The following is an 18,178-nucleotide window of genomic DNA, read 5'->3' as shown; positions in this document are numbered from 1 at the left end:
CCTTGCTGTCCCCAGTCCACCTGGCCTTGCTGCTGTTCCAGTTTCAACTGTTCTGCCTGCGGTTATGGAACCCCGACCTGTCCACCGGACGTGCTACCTGTCCAGACCTGCTGTTTCAACTCTTAATGATCGGCTATGAAAAGCCAACTGACATTTATTCCTGATTATTATTTGACCATGCTGGTCATTTATGAACATTTTGAACATCTTGGCCATGTCTGTTATAATCTCACCCGGCACAGCCAGAAGAGGACTGGCCACCCCTCATAGCCTGGTTCCTCTCTAGGTTTCTTCCTAGGTTTTGGCCTTTCTAGGGAGTTTTTCCTAGCCACCGTGCTTCTACACCTGCATTGCTTGCTGTTTGGGGTTTTAAGCTGGGTTTCTGTACAGCACTTCGAGATATTAGCTGATGTACGAAGGGCTATATAAAATAAACTTGATTTGATTTGAGAACAAGTTCTCATTTACAACTGCGAACTGGCCAAGATAAAGCAAAGCAGTTAAACTGCAGTACCGAAGCAAAACTAGAGGAGCTGTCGAAACCATCTAGACCGGAACCCTGGCCCCTTGGTCTCGTCTCTCCTTATGTCCGCTGTTAGATCATTACCAGGGGACAATCCCAAAACTAACATCCCTACAGGTGTAGGCTACATGTGGACATTGCACAAACATGGCCAGCTTGAGTGTAGATACATTTATCAACAAAAAATGTATTGTGTGTTTGTGTTACAAAGACAAAACATTTTCTGCTGTAAATAGACTATAGTATTGATTTGCTTATAAAAAAAGTATGCTTACACTTTACCTAGCAAATGAAAGTAAGTTGTGTGTAGAGTACAACCACAAGGAGCATAAAAATCTTTGGTACAACTTCAGCTGTTCCAGAACTAGCATGGCATTCTATTCTATTTCTATGGTCTATTCTATGGACTTGGCTGTCTAACCACACATTGACATGAACAACTCTCTGGGTGAGGTTCTGTCTTCAAGTCTCCAGTGAGTGATGAAATCCCTTTCATATATTTCATGTATTATAGGTTAAGGACAGGTGCAGTCATGTGGCAGGGGGAAGCTTTGGATCGGTCAATGCCTACAGAGTAATATGAGAAGAGTGCAATTGCTGGACTTGTGTAGATATTCCAAACAAAGTGTTTTGATAACTTTAAAGTGTAAACCATCCTTCACATAATACTGTAGAAACAGTGTTCTGCTAACATAACAATGTGCAAATATTACACTTGTCTTTCATCTTAATAGATGTGTCTTATATCATTTTAATACTGAGTGCAAAGACTCTCCCAGTTTAAACATCTGTAACAACTTGTCTTTTAGTCAGGGGACTCCATGACAAGGCATCTCTCCTGTCCTCCATCTGTAGAACAACAAGGTAGAGTTGATACACACAGCACTGATTACATGATCAATGGTTGTTAGATGAATTCCAGGACAGACAAGTGATAGTATTTTGACCTAGGACCAGATCAAATGTGACCAACCTGAAGTGGGACTGGTGCCTGGCCACATATTGCCTCAGACTTTTGCTCCTGATATGGACACTTGCTGAACAACAAATCCACCAGGTTTTGTAAGTAGCCTGTGAATTAAATGAAATATCATCATTCAATAAATATACAGTGAATAACATTTTCTTTGGAAGTAATTATACTAAGAGTGACTACAGTAAGTACAGAATAGATTCAGGCCAATAACGTTGACGCCATTACTAAGCAACCAGCTGTGTAACGTTAAATCAAATCAAACGTTTTTGAATGCTTGCCGACACATATTTGTAGCACAAAAGCTAAGACTGGTACTCAGGCTAGACCAGTACCATCCTTCATTTATTTTTGCCCTAGAAAATACACACAAGACTTTCATGAGAACAGACATGTTGTTTTAGCACTAGTAGCAGACGAATCATGACACCCATTTCCATTACAGTAAAGGCAGAATGCCGCCAGAGACAAGTACTAACGCAAACATACCTGTTCTCATAAAAGTAGCTAGCTGCAATGCCTTCAGAAAGAATCCACACCCCTTAACTTATTCCACATGTGACCCGTTTCAGGAAACTAGGTGCATGTCACTACTTCACAGAAGAGCCGTTTAAATGTAAACTTTTTTTTTAAACTTCCTGGAGGACCGAGTTTTGAAATCAGTGGAATTCGAGTATGATAGCTAATGAGATGGAGAAAACACCTGTCTCCTGATAACATCTTCAAACTAAGTACAACCATGGCATCCGTGACAGGAGACGCATCCATCTATGATGTATACGGGTAAGATAGTCTAGCTACATTTTCAGATATTACGCATTTCTAATTTTGACAAAGTGGTTTCATTTCAAGTTAAAGTGTACTGTTACCTAACTAACATTAACTGGCTGGCTTGCAAGCTAACGTTATGTGTATTATTCATATCTCAGAGCCATTTGCTTGGCTAGTTATAGCAAGCCTAATGTTAGCTAGCTAACATTGACCCTGGTTGGTTAGCTACCTGCAGATTCATGCAGGGTAGTAACGTCATGAGTTGGGATTATGGTTCATTGTTTAGCTAGCTAGCTACATGTCTAAACAAAATACTCCTATCTATGCAAGTAACCATTTCAATATAATGTTAATGATGTCACTGGGACAACTGTCGATAGACGTAGCTGGTAAATTCGCTCTCGCTATCTACTCCGATTTCAGAGCACTCTCATCTGAGTGTGCCAGAGCGCAGAATAACTGATGAATTTATGAACGCTCAACACCCGTTGAATATGGCCGGTGTCAGTAAACATTGGCAAAAAGGCGTAATTAAAATGTTTCCAGCAGCAAATGAAGTCACCAACGCTCTGGATAACATGAAAACAGCCCAACCAGCTCTGCTAGGGCGAGTAAAATGGTCAGAGTTTATTTATTTATTATTTCACCTTTATTTAATTAAAGAGCTAGGGGTCAGAATTTTTTTTCTTAAAATAACGTTCCCAAGGTAAACGGACATTTTCTCTGGCCCAGATCGTAGAATACGCATATAATTTACAGATTAGGATAGAAAACACTCCAAAGTTTCCAACACTGTCAAAGTATTGTCTGTGAGTATAACAAAACGTATTCTGCAGACGAAAACCTGAGAAAATCTAACCCGGAAGTGATATATATATTTTTTTAAATCTGTGTTTCCTGGACCGTCTTCCATTTTTAAAGGGGTATCAACCAGATTCCTTTTCCAATGGCTTCCTCAGGCTGTGACCAGACTTTAGACATAGTTTCAGGCTTTTATTTAGAAAAATGAGCGTGATTTTTCAAAAGTAGTCAGGTGTCCTCCGAATAGTTCCTGCGCGTGCGAGAGGAGCTCTCCATTTTCCTTTTCTCTCTTAATGAATAGGTTATGGTCCGGKTGAAATATTATCGATTATGTTTGTTAAAAACAACCTGAGGATTGATTATAAAAAACATTTGACATGTTTCTATGACCATTACGGATACTTTTTGGAATTTGTCGAACGGAACAAGGCTTTGGTTTTCTGAACATAACGCGCAACCCAAATGGCGTTTTTTTGTGATAAGTCATATTTATCGAACAAAAATAACATTTGTTGTGTAACTGGGAGTCTCGTGAGTGCAAACATCCGAAGATTATCTAAGGTAAGCGATTAATTGTATTGCTTTTCTGACTTTCGTGACCAAGCTAACTAAGCTAATATAAGGCTAACTGTTCTAGCATTGATTGCTACACTCACAAAAGCTTGGATTTCTTTCGCTGTAAAGTATATTTTCAAAATCTGACACGATAGGTGGATTAAAAACAAGCTAAGCTGTGTTTTGGTATATTTCACTTGTGATTGCATGATTATAAATATTTTTTGTAATATTGCATTTGGCGCCCTGCAATTCTAGCGGTTGTTTAGGAAAGTGATCCCGCTAACGGGATTCGTAGCGCAGAGAAGTTAACCAGGTAAGCAAATTGAGAACAAGTTCTCATTTACAACTGCGATGTAACGCTCGTCTTCGGGTGAAAGAGAGGAGGACCAAGGCGCAGCGTGGTAAATGTTCATGATGATGAATTTTAATGCTAATCCAACAAACAGAACACTACAAAATACAAAACAACAAACGAAGTGAACAAACGAACGAAACAGTACCGTGTGGCGAACAAACACTGACACGGCAACAACCACCCACCACTCAAGTGAAACTCAGGCTACCTAAGTATGATTCTCAATCAGGGACAACGATTGACAGCTGCCACTGATTGAGAATCATACCAGGCTGAACTCAAAACCCCAACATAGAAAAACACACATAGACTACCCACCCCAACTCACGCCCTGACCATACTAAAACAAAGATAACATAAAATAACTATGGTCAGAACGTGACATGCGACCTGGCCAAGATAAAGCAAAGCAGTGCGACAGAAACAACACAGAGTTACATGGAATAAACAAGCGTACAGTCAATAACACAATACAAAAAAAGCAAGTCTATATACAGTGTGTGCAAATGGCATGAGGAGGTATGGCAATAAATAGGCCACAGTAGCAAAGTAATTACAATTTAGCAGATTAACACTGGAGTGACAGATGAGCAGATGATGGTGTGTAAGTAGTGATATTGGTGTGCAAAAGAGCAGCAAAGTAAATAATAAGGTTAAGTTAAGAGGGTGTGAACGATGCTGAATGGGTGTAGACAAAGACCAGCTCTCCAGTAGGTACCAAAATATTCAAAGCCCATTTTCCCAAAAGTGAGGTTACAAGTTTATCAATTTTCAAAGCGGAATTACTTTCCCACTGTTCCTCAAATGCAGTGTATGATATACTATTTTGTAACTGTCTCTGCTCTCCAGTGTAGATTGGGCCTTGTGTTGTTGTCCTAATGAAAGGCAAATTCATCTCCCAGTGTCTGGTGGAAAAGCAGACTGAAACAGGTATTCTCTTAGGATTTTGCCTGTGTTTAGCTTCATTCCGTTTTATTTTTTTATCTGAAAAACTCTGTCCATAAAGATTACAATTATACCCACAACATGATGCAGCCACCACTATGCTTGATAATACAGAGAGTGGTGCTCCGTAATGTGTTGTATTGGATTTGCCCCAAACATAACACTTTGTTTTCAGGACCAAAAGTGAATTGCTCAGACAATTTTTTTCAGTTTTACTTTACTGCAAGCAGGATGCCTGTTTTTGAATATTTTTATTCTGTACAGGCATTCTTCTTTTCACTTTGACAAATTAGATTAGTATTTTTGAGTAACTACAATGTTGTTGATCCATCCCGAGATTTCTCCTATCACAGCCAATAAACTCTGTAACTGTTTTAAGTCGTCCTTGGCCTCATGGTAAAATCCCTGAGCGGTTTCCTTTCTCTACGGCAATTGAGCTACTGTATGAAGGACGCCTTTGTAGTGACTGGGTGTATTGATACACCATCCAAAGTGTAATTAAAAACTTCACCATGCTCAAAGGGATATTCGATGTCTGATTTTAAATATGTTACCTATCTACCAATAGGTGCCCTTCCTTGCGAGACATTGGAAAACCTCCCTGGTCTTTGTGGTTGAATCTGTTCGACTGAGGGACCTTACAGATAATTGTATATGTGGGGTACAGAGATGAGGTAGTTATTAAAAAAAGAATAGTCCATGCCACTTTTCTTAAAACCTCTTAGTGTGCGGATCCTGCTAGCGGGATCAAATTCGACAATATCCGGTGAAATCGGAGCACTCCAAATTCAAAATACAAAATTGTAATATTAAACATTCATGAAAATACAAGTGTCATACATGATTCTTCAGCTTAGAATCTTGGTAAACGAACCGCGTTGTCTGATTTCCAATAGGCTTTACGGCGAAAGCATAGCATTCGATTATCTGGGGACAGCGCCCCACAACAACATATGTTTTCAAACCAGCACAGGCCTCACAAAATCATAAATAGCGATAAAATAAATCACTTACCTTTGAAGATCTTCCTCTGTTTGCAATCCCAAGGGTCCCAGCTACACAATGAATGGTCGTTTTGTTCGATAAAGTCCTTCTTTATATCCCAAAAAGTAGGTTTAGTATGCGTCATTGAGTTCAGTAATCCACCCGTTCAACATGCAGACAAAGAAGTCCAAAAAGTTACCGGTAAAAGTTCGTCCAAACAAGTCAAACGACATTGCTAATTAATCCTCAGGTAGTCTAATATCTAAATAAACAATAAGATAGTATAATAAGAATAGTATGTTCAATAGGGAAGGAATGTAACGAAGAGCGCGCCCTCGTTCATGCGCGCAAAGACTACTTTTGCCTTAGTGCTCCACATGGATAAACTACTATTCCTCATTGGTTTTTCAAAAAACAAGCCTGAAACCATGTATAAAGACTGTTGAAATCTAGTGGAAGCCAGAGGAACTGCAATCTGGGAGGTGGAAGTCATAGTTTTCAATAGCTTCACATTTGAAGTGGATGGGAGCTCAAAAACAAAATTACGGAATGAATTTTCCTTGGGTTTTCGCCTGCCATATCAGTTCTGTTATACTCAGACATTATTTTAAAAGTTTTAGAAACTTCAGAGTGTTTTCTATCCAATGCTACCAAGTATATGCATATCCTAGCTTCTGAGCCTAGCTTCTGGACCTGAGTAACAGGCTGTTTACTTTGGGCACGTCAGTCATCCGAAATTCTGAACAAACACTTTACTTGACACCCAACATCATAACATGTTATGACAGTCATAACCATGTCATAATATGTCCTGACAGCTGTTATAACCTGAAATAATATGGTCATAACACTGTCATGACCAATATTTACACCTGTTGTGACATACTGTATACTGTATATTTTTTATGGCTGGTTATGAGACCTACATAACCCCCGCCAAGAAGTTTCCTTTCTTTGAAACTTAGTTTCTTATTAAAGTCCTTTGTTGCTGTTGTAATACATTCTTTACAGTCATGTTTTTTTTCATATTTTTTTTTTTTTAACTCACAGAAAATACACTTCATGACACTGTCAAGTATTATGACCATCCTGTATCACTTTACTTGGGGTGTGTTCCTAAATCACTCTGGAGTGCCAGAGCATTTACTTCAGAGCATTGTCAGATTGTGTCACGTTCCTGACCTGTTTTCCTTTGTTTTGTATTTGTTTTAGTTGGTCAGGGCGTGAGTTGGGTGGGTTGGTCTAGGTTTGATTTTCTATGTTGGGATTTTGTGTTCRGCCTGGTATGATTCTCAATCAGAGACAGCTGTCAATCGTTGTCCCTGATTGAGAATCATACTTAGGCAGCCTGGGTTTCACCTGTGTTTTGTGGGTGTTTGTTCCTGTGTCAGTGTTTGGGCCACACAGGACTGTTTCAGGTTAGTCACGTTTGTTGGTTGTTGTGTTTGTTGTTTTCCCATTAAAATATGAATACTTACCAATCCGCATCTTGGTCCGATCCATGCTCCTCCTCGTCTGAGGAGGAGAACGACTACGACAGCCGTTACAGATTGTCCATTTTGTAAATTCAGAGAGTTTTGCTCTTGGAGTGTTCAGAGCGCCCACTGGACACTCTGGTCGAAAGGTAGGGTTGATCCAAGCGTTATGACCTCACAAAGGCAGTCAAGCACCCAAGCTAACTGGCTAATGTTGGCTAGCTTGCTAGCTACTTCTAGACACAAATGAGAGAACACCTCACAATTACAATTTACCTCATCCTAGCAGAGCTGGTTAGGCTGTTTTCCTGTTATTCAGAGCGTTGGTGACTGTAACTGTGCTGCTGGCAACAATTTATTTACGCTTTTTTGCTGACGTTTACTGATACCGGCAATATTCAACGGGTGTGGAGCGTTTGTAAATTCATCAGTTATTCTGCCCTCTTTATATTCGGAGTAGATCGCCAGAGTGAATTTACGAACACACCGTTGGACTAAGAAAATAAACTTTATGACACTGTCAAGAAGTATTATGACCATCATAATCGTATAAGCCAGATAGGCCTATCACCTACATGCCCTTATGTCAGTCATCAGTCAAAAATACTGTCTTGTTCTGCTCCTGAAATCTACTCCTGCATTCATCCCAGTCATCAGCAATGGAGCATTGGTGTATGTGCATGTCTGACATTAATTTGTGCACAATTACAATGATAATTGAATATGGTCATTTTCAGAAAATTTTATAACATAGCCTACTTGTCAACATTGTTTATGTGTACTAGAATGTTTTTTTGTGTTGTAGGGTTTATAACCAACCATAAAATATGCATTATATGTCACAACAGGTCTAAATATATGTCATGTCAGTGTTATTATGGCAAGTTATGTCATCTGCACCTTATCGCCAGATGCAACGTTAGCTATACAAATCTTCCTCTCTATGATATTACACATTACACATGTTACATTATACATTAGGGAGAGGCTATGTATTTAGCTACTTACATCACAGTATCATAGCTAGCTAGCTAGCTAGCTAGCTACTCACCACACACTAGTCACAGCTATCATGTTGTACGTTTGTTGTACGTGATCCATTCCTTGCCATCTTGCGCAATTGTGTGCAAAAACAAATTGGAAGCCTTTTTTCACTCCTATGCTGAGCAAAAGTGTGTGCGTTGCAGAATTGACAACATGTCCACAACACATGACAGCTGGGTTCACACCTTGTTGTCTCTGGGCAATTTGACATCATTGGCAAAAGTGGGCATGTAAGTAATCTATACCCAACCCATTCATACCCGTCATGCTGCACTCACTTCCAAATCTCGTTTTGGACGAGACTGACTTTATGACCAAAATTATTATATTTACACTCAATTTTGATTGATGTCTGATTCTTAGCGATGCCACGTAGAACCAACTTTTCTGGTTATAAACTGCCTAAGAAGTAGTTCCCCTTTAAATAATCAATACCTGTCTGAATTTTTCTGTACTGAAGGCAGAGTAGGGTGGAAGGTTTTTTTTAACATCTTTTGAAAGACAAGAGGGTGCATGAGTTGGCCTTGCAAAAAGCAGATATTGAGTGCACAGAGGTAGCTTAGCTGTATTGTTACTCAGTGTAGGAAGGGGCTCTTCATATATGGTATAATGAAAGCTCCACTGAAGAGCATGACTTCCATGCCATAGAGAATAATGTTATTTCCAGGAGTCATTGGGTTTCATGTGGGCTTTAAAGAGCTGCTCCTAGCCTCTGGCTGCTACCCATTCTCATAAAGACGTGATCATGAGATCTCCTCTTTTGCGCCTCACCACCTTTCACCCTCACAGAAAGCACTCCAGTCCCTGCCAATGATTTCAACAGGAAATAGGGGGGATTTCTTTGAGACTCTGGTGCAAGAGGATGTTAGTTTATAAATAAGTTAAATGACTATGAATGATAAAGGAATGGCGTGAACTTCAGACCCAGTTTCTAACTGGTGGTTCACGTTGTCAGTACCCCAGAAACAGATTATACATTTGAAAAAATGTATAATTTAGCCCCAATTTTGTGATATCCAATTGCAATCCAATTATGATGTCATCACTGCAACTCCCCAACGGGCTCAGGAGAAGCGAAGGTCGAGTCACGCGTCCTCCAGAACAGGACTCGCCAAACCGTGCTTCTTTACACCTGCCCGTTTAACCTGGAAGCCAGACGCACTAATGTGCCGGAGAAACACAGCTCAACTGATGACCGAAGTCAGCCTGCAGGCGCAAGGGCCGCCGCAAGGAGTCGCTAGAGCGCGTTAAGCCAAGTAAAGCCCCCCCCCCCAGTTGTGTACCGCCCAGTGGGACTCCCGGTCACGGCTGGTTGTGACACTGCCTGGGATCTAACCCGAGTCTGTAGTGACGCCTCAAGCACTGAGATGCGGTGCTTTAGACCGCTGCGTCACTCGGGAAGCCCCCAGGAACTGGTTTTCCAATCGAATGTATCTTGACGGTCCCCTTTCTCTGACTTGACGTCAAAACCCCTATTTTCCAATCCCACTCGAAATTTGGCACACATGCTAAGCGATATCTAGCTAATCTGTAAAGTATGGTTCCGTTTGGCCGCACAGGGGCGCTGTTGGACAGGAAAAATCATTCATGCAATCTAATTTCCTTATTTAGGCGATATTGATCGTGCAAGAAATAATACACAGATCTTCATTGAAAAGGGTTTAAACACTGTTTTCCATGCTTGTTCAATGAACCATAAACAATTAATGAACATGCACCTGTGGAGCGGTCGTTAAGACACAAACAGCTTACAGATGGTAGGCAATTAAGGTCACAGTTATGAAAACTTAGGACACTAAAGAGGCCTTTCTACTGACTCTGAAAAACACCAAAAGAAAGATGCCCACAGTCCCTGCTCATCTGCATGAACGTGCTGCAAGGAGGCATGAGGACTGCATATGAGGCCAGGGCAATAAATTGCAATGTCCGTACTGTGAGACGCTGTAGACCTCGCAATCTCCCTATAGCGCTGACGATCAGCTGTCCGTCCTCGCAGTGGCAGACCACGTGTAATAACACCTGCACAGGATCGGTATATCCGAACATCACACCTGCGGGACAGGTACAGGATGGCAACAACTGCCCGAGTTACACCAGGAATGCACAATTCCTCCATCAGTGCTCAGTCTGTCAGCAATAGGTTGAGAGAGGCTGGACTGAGGGCTTGTAGGCCTGTTGTAAGGCAGGTCCTCACCAGACATCACTGACAAAAATGTCACCTATGGGCACAAACCCACCGTCGCAGGACTAGACAGGACAGGCAAAAAGTGCTATTCACTGTTGAGTCGCGGCTTTGTCTTACCAGGGGTGATGGTCGGATTCGCGTTTATCGTCGAAGGAATGAGCGTTGCACCGAGGCCTGTACTCTGGAGCGGGATCGATTTGGAGGTGGAGGCTCCGTCATGGTCTGGGGCGGTGTGTCACAGCATCATCGGACTGAGCTTGTTATCATTGCAGGCAATCTCAAAGCTGTGCGTTACAGGGAAGACATCCTCCTCCCTCATGTGGTACCCTTCCTGCAGGCTCATCCTGACATGACCCTCCAGCATGACAATGCTTGTTCTGTGTGTGATTTCCTGCAAGACAGGAATGTCAGTGTTCTGCCATGGCCAGCGAAGAGCCTGGATCTCGATCCCATTTAGCACGTATGGGACCTGTTGGATCGGAGGGTGAAGGCTAGGGCCATTCCCCCCAGAGATGTCCGGGAACTTGCAGGTGCCTTGGTGGAAGAGTGGGGTAACATCGCACAGCAAGAACTGGCAAAACTGGTGCAATCCATGAGGAGGCGATGCACTGCAGTACCTAACGCAGTTGGTGGCCACACCAGATACTGACTTACTTTTTATTTTGAACCCCTTTTGTTCAGGGGCAGATTATTCCATTTCTGTTAGTCACATGTCTGTGGAACTTGTTCAGTTTATGTCTGAGTTGTGGAATCTTGTTATGTTCATACAAATATTTACACATGTTAAGTTTGCTGAAAAAAAACACAGTTGACAGTGAGAGGAGATTTCTTTTTTCGCTGCGTTTAGATCGGCCTAGCAATTCTGGAGAAGACATTTAAAGTAGTCAACATCGTTAAAAATAGGCCAAAATATGCATATTGCATGATCTGTTTAATTATGAGTTTTGCTATTTTGCAAGCGTGGTTAGGAATACAGAAGTAGCTCCTCCTAGGGTGACGTTTCCAATGTGTCCTGACGGTGGTACTATGGGCCCACACCTGAACCCCGGTAACGCTGCTCGCAGCTTTAATTAGAGGTTCAACAGCTAAGCTGGTAGAACCCTATTGTATTTGTTGGTATTCATTATTATGTCTTGAGCAAGCATTTTATTTTTATTTCACCTTTTATTAACCAGGTAGGCTAGTTGAGAAAGAGTTCTCATTTACAACTGCGACCTGGCCAAGATGAAGCATAGCAGTGTGAACAGACAGAGTTACACATGGAGTAAACAATAAACAAGTCAATAACACAGTAGGGGGGGAAAAAAATCTATATACATTGTGTGCAAAAGGCATGAGGAAGTAGGCAATAAATAGGCCATAGGAGTGAATAATTACAATTTAGCAGATTAACACTGGAGTGATAAATCATCAGATGATCATGTGCAAATAGAGATACTGGTGTGCAAAAGAGCAGAAAAGTAAATAAATATAAACAGTAAGGGGATGAGGAAGGTAAATTGGGTGGGCTGTTTACAGATGGACTATGTACAGCTGCAGCGATCGGTTAGCTGCTCAGATAGCAGATGTTTAAAGTTGGTGAGCAAGCATAGGCTGCTGAGGACCTGTTTTTATTCTTCCAGTTCATTAGGGGCTCAAGCAGCAAAGCTGGTGAAACCCTATTGTATTTGTTGGCATTAGGGTGACCAACTGTCACAATGTGCAGGACAGTCCAGCACTTTTGCCCTTTGTCCCGCAACCCAAATACTCATGTCCCGCATTAGATCAACATATTCAAACACCACTAATTTAGAAAGAAAAGTTGATTTGTCCCATATTTGAGTTCCAACCTGTCATTCCAACCTGTCGACATGAGTCACATTGTGCTTATGACAAGATATATATCATAAGGATGTGGTACTGGTGATGTTAAGCACTTCTCCAATCGTTGTTAAGATCTGATATTCTGCGCAGCGCAAGAGGAGAGGTAAGCCAATGTCATAGGCCAATCATCAACCAATCACATTTCTCAAATCCTTTTGGGTTAAATTCCAGCTAAATATGGCTAGGACAGTTAGGTGTGCTTCTGACAAAGAGCTACAGAAGTAGTCTTAACTTCTTGTCACTACAGGGGGTGCTGTTTCAACTTCGACATTTTGCGTCTCCAAATTAAACTGCCTCGTACTCAATTCTTGCTCGTACAATATGCATATTATTATTACTATTGGATAGAAAACAATCTCTAGTTTCTAAAACCGTTTGAATTATGTCTGTGGGTGAACCAGAACTCTTTCTACAGCGAAAATCATGACAGGACATGCGAAGGTCAGAAAAATAGTCTCTGTTCTCAGATCAGTTTAAAGCTCTGTGTGTGCCCTATGGATCGAAATGAACTGCACCCGCCTTCCCCTGGATGTCAGTAACCAATGAGAAGTGGAATGGTGTTTCTACGTATTTCTCAGAGCTTATAAAAGGGCAAGGAACGAGGTGCGCTCTCTTTTCGACTTCCGCCATTACGCAACGCAAGACCTCAGGATAGCATTTTGAAACGCTCAGTTATCGGCCTTAGATATGTCCGTCTGTAATTTAATTCGGTATAGGTGTTAGAAACATCATAACGAAGTTATTTGAAACCGATTTATATCAGTTTATGCGAGTATATCGCTATTTTCGTAGTATTGCGTTTGAGGATTTGGACATGTGTGTGCCACGTAGCTACTGTTAGCTGCTAGTTCCGAAGTTGAAGTGGACGTTTTACAACAAAGCAACRATTMTTTTGGACAAAAGGACACCTTGCCCAAGATTCTGATGGAAGCTCGTCCAAAAGTAAGAGCTATTTATGATTTTATTCCGTATTTATGTGGAAAAATGTAAACGCATTTTTCGGCCATTATTGCGGCACTAGTCTGGCTGTAACGCACACTGTATGTCTAGTAACGTTAATTTTAAAAATCTAAATCAGCGGTTGCATTAATAACCAATGCATCTTTCATTAGTTGTCCAACCTGTATTTTTTTAGTCAATCTAATCGATAAATAATCGTAAACTTAGGTGCCCTTCCAAGATGGCGCCGGCCAGAATGCATGCCATGTTTTGACAGATTACATTGCATAACCACGATTTGTGATGCTAAATATGCACATTTTCGAACAAACTCTATATGCATTGTGTAATATGATGTTACAGGACTGTCATCTGAAGAATTCTAAGAAGGTTAGTGAAAAATTAATATATTTTGGTGGTGATAACGTTATCGCGCTTTTTGCCTTGAATCAATGCTGGGGTGATGTTAGCTCATGTGGTATGCTAATATAACGATATATTGTGTTTTCGCTGTAAAACACTTAGAAAATCTGAAATATTGTCTGGATTCACAAGATGTTGGCTTTCATTTGCTGTACGCTGTGTATTTTTCAGAAATGTTTTAAGATGAGTAATTAGGTAATACACGTTGCTCTCTGTAGTTATTCTAGTCGCTTTGGGTGAGTTTTGTGATAGTGGCTGCAATGGTAACTGTGATTTATGAAAAATGCACATTTTTCTAAAAAACATATGTCTATACCATAAATAATGTTATCAGACTGTCATCTTATGAAGTTGTTTCTTGGTTAGTGGCTATATATATATCTTTATTTAGTCGAATTAGTGATAGCTACTGATGGAGTAAAAAACTGGTGGAGTAAAAAAAGTGTCGTCTTTTGCTAACGTGGTTAGCTAATAGATTTACATTGTGTCTTCCCTGTAAAACATTTTAAAAATCAGAAATTATGGCTGGATTCACAAGATGTTGGGCTTTCATTTGCTGTATGCTGTGAATATGTATGAACTTTCCAATTTGTAAGTCGCTCTGGATAAGAGCGTCAGCTAAATGACGTAAATGTAAATGTAAATGTATTTTTCAGAAATGTTTTAGGATGAGTATTTTGGTAATTGACGTCGGTCTCTGTCATTATTCCGGCTGCTTCCAACGCTATTTCAGATTGCAGCTGCAATGTAGAACTGTGATTTATACCTGAAATATGCACATTTTTCTAAAAAAAACATATGCTATACCATAAATATGTTATCAGACTGTCATCTTATGAAGTTGTTTCTTGGTTAGTGGCTATATATATATATCTTTATTTAGTCGAATTAGTGATAGCTACTGATGGAGTAAAAAACTGGTGGAGTAAAAAAAGTGGTGTCTTTTGCTAACGTGGTTAGCTAATAGATTTACATATTTATCAGCATGATTACGGAATTAATTAACTATTGGATAGAAAACAATTCATAGTTTCTAAAACCGTTTGAATTTATGTGCTGTGGTGAATCTGACAAGAAACTCTTTCTACAGCGAAAATCATGACAGGACATGCGAAGGTACAAAAAACATGTCTCTGTTCTCAGATCAGTTTAAAGCTCTGTGTGTGTGCCCTATGGATCGAAATGAACTGCACCCGCCTTCCCCTGGATGTCAGTAACCAATGAGCAAGTGGAATGGTGTTTCTACGTATTTCTCAGAGCTTATAAAAGGGCAAGGAACGAGGTGCGCTCTCTTTTCGATCGACTCCGCCATTACGCAACGCAAGACTCAGGAGCAAGACTAGGTAGCATTTTGAAACGCTCAGTTATCGGCCTTAGATATGTCCGTCTGTAATTTAATTCGGTATAGGTGTTAGAAACATCATAACGAAGTTATTTGAAACCGATTTATATCAGTTTATGCGAGTATATCCGCTATTTTCGTAGTATTGCGTTTGAGGATTTGGACATGTGTGTGCCACGTAGCTACTGTTAGCTGCTAGTTCCGAAGTTGAAGTGGACGTTTTACAACAAAGCAACAATTATTTTGGACAAAAGGACACCTTGCCCAAGATTCTGATGGAAGCTCGTCCAAAAGTAAGAGCTATTTATGATTTTATTCCGTATTTTGTGGAAAAATGTAAACGCATTTTTCGGCCATTATTGCGGCACTAGTCTGGCTGTACCGCACACTGTATGTCTAGTAACGTTAATTTTAAAAATCTAATCAGCGGTTGCATTAATAACCAATGCATCTTTCATTAGTTGTCCAACCTGTATTTTTTAGTACATCTAATCGATAAATAATCGTAAACTTAGGTGCCCTTCAAGATGGCGCCCGGCCAGAATGCATGCCATGTTTTGACTGATTACATAGCATACCCCACGATTTGTGATGCTAAATATGCACATTTTCGAACAAACTCTATATGCATTGTGTAATATGATGTACAGGACTGTCATCTGAAGAATTCTAAGAAGGTTAGTGAAAAAATTAATATATTTTGGTGGTGATACAGTCTATCCGTCAGGCGCCTTGGACAGGGCCGTTTCTTAAGCGGTTGAATCTCAGGTATGCGTCCGTCGGGTTTGTCCTTAATCAATGCTGGGGTGATGTTAGCTCATGTGGTATGCAATGATAACGATTATATTGTGTTTTCGCTGGTAAAACACTTAGAAATCTGAAATATTGTCTGGATTCACTAAAACCGATGTTGGGATTCCTTTCTATTTGCGTGTAAGCGGTGTGGTAACTCTTGTGTTTCATCCAGAATGGCTTTTTTAAGTGAGTAATTAGGTAATCAACAGTTGCTCTCTGCTCTGAGCTTTTAATTCTACCAGTCGCTTTGGTGAGTTAATTCGTTGAATCTTAGGGTGGCTGCGAGTGGTAGTTGTTGACACGCTGTGTTGAGAGATTTCATTCACACGTTGGGGCAGACCGAGGCGACAAAGGTAGCCGACGACAAACGTTATGTTCGTCTATCTAGAAATTATTGAGAGTCAGCAACCATAAGTGCGGTGTGGCGGTGGTAATGCCTAGGAATACACTTCTATCTTCATCTCGCAAAGTGTTTGTAATCGAGAGAGTGCGTTCTAACTCTATTCATCCTTATCTTGACCTCAGTCTGTCACTAAGCGCCTCCTTTGAATCCATGCTGCTGTTGTTTTCCTTCGGTTAAGACAGTTTAACTGGGATAATAATAGTTATAATTTTCTTTATTTATACAAGACTTGACAGAAATTTAACATTTTATGATCAGCACACCTGATGGCAAGTTTTTATTCTAAATGGTGGTGGATGTTTAAATACACATGTTCGTCCTTTGTGGGCCCGCCTAATATCCGTGGTAAGTACAAGGCAGGCTATTTCCAACTTCGAGGAAGATTGTTCCACCCATCATAAGATTGGTCGCTTTCCTTGACGCCGTCGTGATAACGAGTTAACCTATTTTCTGATGTTACCCTCCACAGAGACACAACACAGCTGCTTTCCACCTCCCGAAGTCTAAGACACAGAACTACTGGGTGTACTTATTTCAAAAGACCTTTGGCTGGCACATTCCACACACACGCATAGTCTAACCTTTTGAGAGCTTCATTTCTTTCTGCCCTCTTCTGTAGATCCTCTGAACTAAAACCCCTCTCTCTCTTGGTCGACCTCACCCTCTCCTATCTGTACTCCTTGGCCCCCTACCTGCCAAAAGGCAGGGCAAGATACGCGTTGGCTCATTCTTTACAGATCGGTGCTTTTCCCCACCTAATAACTCACAGACTTGTCTGGAGCCACACTTGCTCCCCTCCAAGTTCTCCGATCCACTACCCTTGTAATCTCTCCATTTGACTGGTAAAACTTGTTTCCTCTCGTCGATCAGGCTTCAATTGCGCTTGACAAAACTCGTGTGTCGCCCACCAACAATTTGTAAGTCGCTCGGGTGCTGCCGAAAATTTCCGAGGGATTGAGACTCTGCGGAAGGTCAGCGTCAAACTTACACTCCAACCATATCGGCAATTCAATAACTTTACCTGTAAACTCCGTATAGTGTCACATCATTTGTAAATTTTCTCGACGTTAAATATGTCTCTTCTTAGGACTTGAGCTATTTTCTGCGTAATCTCGACCGTCGGGTCTCTACTGGTCCATTTCCTCTAGTATCTCTTGCATTCGGGGTCTGCTTCAAGACGCCACTATTTCAGCCATTGTCCAAGAAACTGCAACCTTGCTAGTAACTGTGATTCTCCATAACTACTCGCCACATTGCCCCTGAAACTAGTCGATACCATCAACACTTTCCTCTAGTCGTAATTTAATATAATCCAAATATGCTAGTATCAATCCGATAAACATATGTTAGTCCTAGAGCGAGGTGTCATCTCCCCTGATCCGAACCCAGTTGGTTTTCTTGCCGTCTAGAGGGCCGTGGCGCCTGATTTCTATGAGTATATCTATGATCTTTTCAATTGTCGTGCTTTCCGAAGTATGAGATTGAGCTTCACATGCTTGCGTCGAATGAGAAGGCAGAAGCACGCAGTGGTAAAATTACACTGCGTGGCAGTCAAAAAGCTGCGTGATCCCATTTTTGCCTAAAACGATCGTATACCTCACCTAGCATCCCCCCCCCCTTCACACATATTGCCCTCAGCCTGCCTCTTCCCTGTTAACAAACCCATCCACCCTGTTACATAACACCCTCAGAAATGATCGAGCTGGATTACCAAGACTCTGTATCTTTCAATCCCTGTGTGTCTTTGCGACCTCCTGTCTGATCTTATGATTATGCTAGACTCAGGCATCCTTATTTAC

General features: G+C 41.0%; 1 long non-coding RNA gene across 1 annotated transcript in view; it reads right to left on the bottom strand.

Annotated features, from left to right (window-relative positions):
- Positions 1–789: 789 nt before the first annotated feature.
- The window catches only part of LOC111966491 (uncharacterized), a 24,911-nt gene continuing 7,522 nt past the window's right edge, over positions 790–18,178 (bottom strand). Inside the window, exons 2-3 of the long non-coding RNA XR_002877653.2 lie at positions 1,497–1,594; positions 790–1,372 (exon numbers count right to left, since the gene is read on the bottom strand). This is a non-coding gene — a long non-coding RNA (uncharacterized lncRNA). The remainder of the gene's footprint in view (positions 1,373–1,496; positions 1,595–18,178) is intronic.

Source organism: Salvelinus sp. IW2-2015, linkage group LG1 (assembly GCF_002910315.2).
Source record: "Salvelinus sp. IW2-2015 linkage group LG1, ASM291031v2, whole genome shotgun sequence".
NCBI lineage: Eukaryota > Metazoa > Chordata > Actinopteri > Salmoniformes > Salmonidae > Salvelinus > Salvelinus sp. IW2-2015.
The sequence above is the reverse complement of the archived record's forward strand: the minus strand, read 5'-3'. Positions and strand labels throughout refer to the sequence as shown.